Genomic DNA, 7,884 nt, shown 5'->3' on the forward strand with positions numbered 1-7,884 from the left:
CAGCAGCATTTTCATGCTTCTAGCGGGCCGACGCATTTGCGTTGACCCGAAAGCTTTAGGATAGAAATCTCTGAGTTCAAGGCGGTATCAGGTAGATTTCGTGTCGAGTGTCTTCGCTTACCGCGCTCGTGATCAAGTCCCTCCTCGAAATCATGGAGGAAGCGGTTAAGTTCGTTGAACTTCGACTCTAGATCCCACACATGGGTCGGATGTATTTTCCCTCCTTCGCCACATTGGTGGATTCCCACGGTGATCAACGTTTTCTTGTCGAACGTATTTAAAACCACCGTGATGTGAAGGGGCGGCGAACGAGTTATATTGTTCGCTAGCGGTTATCCACCTTCACATGACAGCTGCGAGCCTCGTTTCCAGCTGGCTGTTGACGTTGAGGGCCTCGTCCGTCAGTATGACGATAAACATCCGATAGATCAGAAGGTCCATAAAAAAACACGCGCCCCTGGCCCTTGTAAACCGATTGCAAAACGTCAATCGCATCGCGCATCTCGATAGAGATGCGAGCCCTTCCCAGGGTGAAGAAAGGGATAGACATCCCCTTTTGCTCGCTTCGTGTTGTTAACACAACACTGACAGGGATCACCCCACCTGAGGCATGGAAGTCCTGCCTCACATGACAACCGATGCAATTTATACCTTACACCGGTTGGAGTTCGTTTTTCAAACTTAACGCGAATCGCGTTAAGTCTTTGAAGCCAGGCTTCGCGTTTAACATAATTAAGTTCTTCTGTTTCTACCTAATTAATACTAACTTAATTATAAACTGATACAAAACATGTAATAAAGTCTTATCTGTCTCTCTCTTTGCGCGCGTCCCGTGCTGACAGAACCGCGGAGCAAATAGATATAATGGCCTGTATCTACCAATGGATAAGCTTTCCGAATATTACCACGTAAAGTGATATTCTCCAGATATTCTCTGCATTTTAAAATTATATTAATTTACAACCTTTAAAAGGTAATTTCTTGTAACTTCACACCCCGGTACATCACCCCTCCCTTAAACGACAATCACTCTGACTGTCACTGAATAGAGTGGTCACTATAAGACCAATTTATTGAAAACGATGTTGTTTGGTCAGAACCATCATTCTTAATTTTATCGCATGGTTCACAAGTCCATGCCGTATGCGAATAGTGCGGCGCCTTCGGCTGCGGTACATGCAGCCGCGGGCGACGCATTATTGTCTCTTGCGGCAGACGTTTCGTCTGCCGTAGTATCATCTTCTCCCGCAACACTAGATGTTGCAGGTGCACGTGGTGAGTCACCATGTGAATGCGACTCCTCTTTGGAGGTCGACTATGAATACGAGTCGGACGAAATGGCCGACTCGGAGAGCAGAACAGTCGCCGGATCATCGTCAGGCGGCTGACTATGAGCCTTCGAATGAGGGGGCTCAATCGGATAGACGTGCTTATAGCATTCGCTATAGCATGTTTGGTTCTGACGATGAGGATGATTCCTCATCGCCAGCACCGTCTCCCATGCCGTCACCCGCACTGTTTTCTGTGCGTGGTGATGACGATGGCGTAAGCCATCGTACTTAAAGTTCTTGTGGTACCCCTGCTTTAGTTAGTACCACTCAGGGGGGCATAGACAATAAAATGTCTCGTCTTGCCCTTGAGAAAAAGCCGAGGCTTTTGCCCGAACGGCTAGTTAGTAGCTTGTCTGGAATGACTATCATAAACGACGCTTTTCCTTCATGGGATTCGCTGAAACAGCAAATGACTAGTATGTTTGGACCAGCACGGCTCGTAGCGATTCAATATGGTAAACGGATTCTAGGGGACTTTATCCAGGAGTTGAGAACTCTCATTGCATCTATGCAATAAGACCAGGTGCAACAAGCAATTGTTGAAACAATTTTTATGAGTGTTCTCAATGAGGGCGTTGCCCGGACAAAATTATCTCGATCTCATCCTACTGGGTATCGACGTATTCCCGCACCGTAGCAGATTTCTGATATAGGTCGGAATTGGAGGTCTTTCGAGCTTTACGCGTATCTCGTAGGGGACAGGCCGGACGTAAATATTTCGTGCTTGCGCACATATAACATCTACGGATGTTCTTATGCTGTTCCACAGCTTGAAAAGCCTCTTCTCGTTGCTCAACGAAGCTTAGAATCAATGGGTTTCGGTCTATTAGACGGTACACATAGCTTGTTCGGTAAATTGGCGTGTTAACGCGAGCAGACTTAACGTTGAACTCAGCGCGTAGCGCTATGGCAACTGCCTCTTCAAGAGTAGCAGGTGCGGGGCGCCCTACTGGGGAAGATTTAGGCTCTGTTGACCTCTAGGAGGTGAGAGTAAACAGGACATAGCCCCAATTAGCTTGGTGCGCAATGGCACGGGCGTGAGTACAAGCTCGGCTTGTTAGTCGCTCAAGCGACTGTGAAGGGCTTTGGTAAGCCATTGTCAATTTTAATTGACTCAGGAGCGTCTTGCAATTATGCTCAACGTCTTTTCTTTGAAGGAAGTCAACAATACGTTGAGGCGCTCAAAGCGCATGAAAGTGATACAATCACTGTTTGCTTAGAGACTGGGACTCGTTTCACTGCTCCTAAAGTTCCATTGAACTTAGGTATAAACTTTCTGGACTTCGACAGTATGGAACGCTGATTCGTCCTTGATTTGGATTCGATATATGATCTCATCTTTGGTATGGCCTGGCGTCAACGCCATGAGCCATGTATTGATTGGAGGTCTAAGACCATTAGGCGCCACGCGCAATGTTCCTAGCAAAGTTTTGGAGAGTCATGAACCCACCTTTGCTAGGCAACAAAAGCGCTAATGGCGCGGATCATTGACTAAGTCTGTCAGTGTTTAGACATTGGAATGTCTGGGTTAAAAAATCCAATGTTTTAAACATTAATTTTGAGCCCGACTCAGAAGAAGGAAGTGGAGCGGCACGTACTCCGTCGAGTGACATTCGTTGAAATAACGATTTACTGAATGCTGAAGACATTGTTGGCCTAAGGCCGAGTCATAAAGGGTGTAATATTCCTGAGATACGTGGAGTGGCACGTCTAAGTTCACCGAGTGTGGTCGGCCGAGGTGGCACCATACTGAGTGTCAGTAGTGACACTATTGGCGCTTCGCCAGGACCTCAAGGGTGCAACATCCTGAGATACGTGGAAAGGCACGTCTAAGTCTACCGAGTATAATCGGCCGAGGTGGAACCATACTGAGTATCAGAAGTGACACTATTGGCGGTTCGCCAGGACCTCAAGGGTGCAACATCCCTGAGATACGTGGAGTGGCACGTCTAAGTCCACGAAGTATGGTCGGCCGAGGTGGCACCATACTGAGTGTCAATAGTGACACTATTTGCGGTTCGCCAGGGCATTTTGGGTCAAATCTTTCTAATGTACGTGAAGCGACACGTAAACTTTCGCTGGTAAAGGAATTTGAGTTACCTAACACCTTGTCGGATGTCGAATTAGACACCATGTCTGGTATAGAACCCATACAGGCTGCAAATTTGGGGACGTGAATGTCCCGGCCTCTAAGAGGCGTGTTGTCTCTATTCCAAGACAGGGGAGACGCGAAGCGTTTCCACCCTCACAAAGTGATACGTTTTTGGCTAAGATATTTTACAACTCATCCGTTTTAATCTTTCTTGTCATTTCCTTAACTCTGATATGTAATTCTAGCCCTAGGGCTTTCTGTGCTTAACGATACTCGGGGTCCCAGGAATATCGGAAAGTCTGGTGCATTTGCTGGTTTTTGTCGGCGCAAAAATTGACATGTCAGTCCTTGACCACTGCGCCAGGGTAAGACCCCAAGCCCGTCTAGCTCAGTTGATAGAGCGCTGGCCTTTTAAGCCAGTGGTCGTGGGATCTAGCCACACGGGGAGTGATAAACGCTGTATGACAGAAGAGTAGTCGCTAATTCGCTCTGCAGCAAGCCCGAGCTGCAGCATATTCACTCCATTTACATTCTATAACATTCATTAAGCACGTCTTTTGCATCGACATGCACCTCTCTTCAAGCTGCAATTGGTACCAGTTCTTTCTGGAGCATACAAACGCGAGCGTAAGCACAATGTTAGGCGCAGTCACTGTATTTAAGCTGGACAAAGGTCTTAATAGCTGCTTCTGTGTCCAAGCCTTTCGATTTAAGCGCTGAGAATCGAATCGCTTAAAATTGTTGAATTACGTTATCCTATGAATTTGATGATGGGCTTACGGTCGAGATTGCAAACTGGAAAGTAAGTTATATTTTGAATTTATATTCCTACCGTTAATTTTATCCTACCGTTATCTCTTTCCTATCGTTCGCTGCGCCTCCATTCCCAGATATGTGGACCCTTACAAAATGGGGGACGTCACTGTCTGGCAGTTCAAGGCTGGTGAACCCCAAACACCAGTTCCCGAAGGTTTTACTTTTTGTCGTTGCCGGAAATTGAACCGGTGTCCTGTGTGGCACCGCTGTGCCTTACCCGGCCGAGCCACGTAGCATGATTTTTCCACACACTATTTCTCCGTGTTATTCTTGTCATATGATCCTTACGCATATGCATTAAGCGCAATACTTTCGACGAACACATCAATTTTCAACAAAAATGAACTCCACCGGGCGAAACCCGTCTAGCTCAGTTAAAAGAGCGCTGACCTTTGATCCAGTGGTCGTGGGTTCCAGTAGAAGAGGAGTTACGAATTCACTATGCAGCGCTCAAGCCGCAGCTGCAGCATCTTCACTCCATTAATATTCTAATACATTCAGTGAGCACGTCTCATCGCATCGATACCAGTTCTTCCAGGAGCATTAAAACGCGAGCGTAGCACAGTGTTAGGCGAAGTTATTTGGGTATTTAAGCTGCTCAAATTTTTAATAACTACTTCTGTGTCCAAGTCTTCCGATTTGAGCGCTGATAAGTTAAATTGCTTAAAATGAACCAGACCGGGTGAAACCCGTCTAACTCAGTTGGTAGAGCGCTAGCCTTAATACAGTGGTCGTGGGTTCGAGTCCCACGCGGAGTGATAAACGCTCTATGGCAGAAGAGGAGTCGCCAATTCGCTCTGCAGCGCAAGCCCGTGCTGCAGCATATTCACTCCATTAACATTTTAACACTTCCATTAAGCACGTCTTTTGCATCGACATGCACCTCTCTTCAAGCTGCAACGGATACCAGTTCTTCCTGGAGCATTAAAACGCGAGCGTAAGCACAATGTTAGGCGCAGTAACTGTATTAAAGCTGCATAGCGTCTTAATAGCTGCTTCTGTGTTTAAGTCTTCCGCCTAAAAAAAATCAGACCGGGCGAAACCCGTCTAGCTTAGTAAGTAGAGCGCTAGCCTTTTAAGCCAGTGGTCGTGGGTTCGAGCCAAACGGGGAGTGGTAAACGCTGCATTCCAGAAGAGGAGTCGCCAATCGCTTTGCAGCGCAAGCAGGAGCTGCAGCATATTCACATCATTAACATTCTATAACATTCATTAAGCACGTCTTTTGCGTCGAAATGCACCTCTCTTCTAGCTGCAATAGATACCAATTCTTCCTGGAGCATACAAACGCGAGCGCAAGCACAATGTTAGGCGCAGTAACTGTATTAAAGCTGTTTATGGTCTTAATAGCTGCTTCTGTGTCCAAAAGTCTTTCGGTTTGAGCGCTGAGAAATTGAAATGCTTAATAAGAATCCCACCGGGCGAAACTCGGCTAGCTTAGTTGAAAGTCGATTGTATATTTATCGTAAACACAACCTATACCTACTCGGCTTTGGCTAAGATATTCTACAACTTATCCTTATTAATCTGATTTTTCTTGTCGTTTTTTCATTCTGATTTTTAATTCTAGCCGGGGGCTTATCTGCTCTTAACGATAATCGGGGTCCCAAGGGTATCGGAAAGTCTTTTCCATTTCAATTTATGGTTGGTGGGGAAATCGTACCCGTGGCTACTGTGTCATCAAGTCGATGCTTAACCACTACACCAGGTGGGACCCCAACCCGTCTCGCTCAGTTGGTAGAGCGCTGGCCTTTTAAGCCAGTAATCGGGGGTTCGAACCCACGGGGACTGATAAACGCTGCATGGCAGAAGAGTAGTCGCTAATTCGCTCTGCAGCGCAAGCATGAGCTGCAACATATTCACAATATTAACATTCTATAACATTTATTAATTACGAATTTTGCGTCGAAATCAAGCTGCAAAGGATACCAGCTCTTCCTGGAGCATACAAACGCGAGCGCAAGCACAATGTTAGGCGCAGTAGCTGTATTAAAGCTGTTCAAGGTCATAATAGCTGCTTCTGTGTCCAAGTCTTTCGATTTGAGCGCTGAGAGATTGAATTTCTAAAAATGAACCAGAACAAGCGAAATCCGTCAAGCTCGGTTGGTAGAGCGCAAGCCTTCATCCAGAGGTCGTGGGTTCGAGTCCCACGGGGAGTGATAAACGCTGTATGGCAGAAGATGAGTCGCCAATATGCTCTGCATCGCAAGCATGAGCTGCAACATATTCACTCCATTAACATTCTATAACTTTCATTAAGCACGTCTTTTGCATCGACATGCACCTCTCTTCAAGCTGCAATGGATACCAGTTCTGCCTGGAGCATTTAAACGCGAGCGTAAGCACAGTGTTAGGCGCAGTAACTGTATTCAAGCTGCTCAAAGTTTTAATAACTACTTGTGTCCAAGTCTTCCGATTTAAGTGCTGAGAGATTAAATTGCTTACAATGAATCGGACAGGGCGAAACCCGTCTCGCTCAGTTGGTAGAGCGCTGGCCTTTTAAGCCAGTGGTCGTGGGTTCGAGCCCCACGGGGGGTGGAAAACGCTGCATGGCAGAAGAGGAGTCGCCATTTTGCTCTGTATCGCAACCATGAGCTGCAGCATCTTCACTCCATAAACATTTTAACACTTCCATTAAGCACGTCTTTTGCATCGACATGCACCTCTCTTCAAGCTGCAATGGATACCAGCTCTGCCTGGAGCATTTAAACGCGAGCGTAAGCACAGTGTTAGGCGCAGTAACTGTATTAAAGCTGCTCAAAGTTTTAATAACTACTTATGTGTCCAAGTCTTCCGATTTGAGTGCTGAGAAATTAAATTGCTTAAAATGAATCAGACAGGGCGAAACCCGTCTAGCTCAGTTGAAAGGTTGTCTATATTTGTGAAGTTAGACAGTAAGACCTCTCAATCTACCTAGCAAATTGGCTAAGCTAACATAAATAGTATTGTACATGCTACCGGTATTTTTATGCTTGTAACTGTCCGTTGCTTCTTGGCGCATATGTATTTCCTATCAAAATGAAAACATTCGGAAATTCATTGTGTTGTGTTCAGGTGGTTACGAGGTGCGTTGCTGTGCAGGAGGTCGCTGATTCGAGTCCCGTCGTTCCCGAGAAGGGAAAAAAAACTCTGAAAAATGATAATATAAATTTCCAAAGAAGTGTCGTGTCGAAAAAGGGTGGCGCCGATAATTAATTGTCGCTTTCCACGTTAGAATCTTGAATAGACGGTCGTTGCCAGGGCCCGCAAGGGTGACGGGCGGCCAGATCCCGATTCTGACGGGGATAGTGCAATTAACGATCGTGCAGGTCGCCCTAGAAAGCGTCAAGGCCACATAAACACCAACCTCAGCTCTCAAACTCAAGCCTGTATACAGCCCGACACTCTCCCTTGCACTCCAGTGGAAACCTTCACGTCAAAGAACCTTGTGGTAGCAACCTTGCTTCCATTGCGTTCGCCCATACGAATTCATGGAACACTTTATGTTGGCGCATCATCTTGACGATGATGTTTTTTGTATCTTCTGCTGTTCAGGATCATACCGACGTCGAAGGCTGTGCCGGAAGTGTGCGCAAGCAGTCGAGAAAATGACTGCAAAGGCAGGAAGCGCTGGAGTCGGCTGACGTCCATCGAAGAGGCACCGGTTTC

The sequence above is a fragment of the Bremia lactucae genome, linkage group LG3 (assembly GCF_004359215.1).
Source record: "Bremia lactucae strain SF5 linkage group LG3, whole genome shotgun sequence".
Taxonomy (NCBI): Eukaryota; Oomycota; class Peronosporomycetes; order Peronosporales; family Peronosporaceae; genus Bremia; species Bremia lactucae.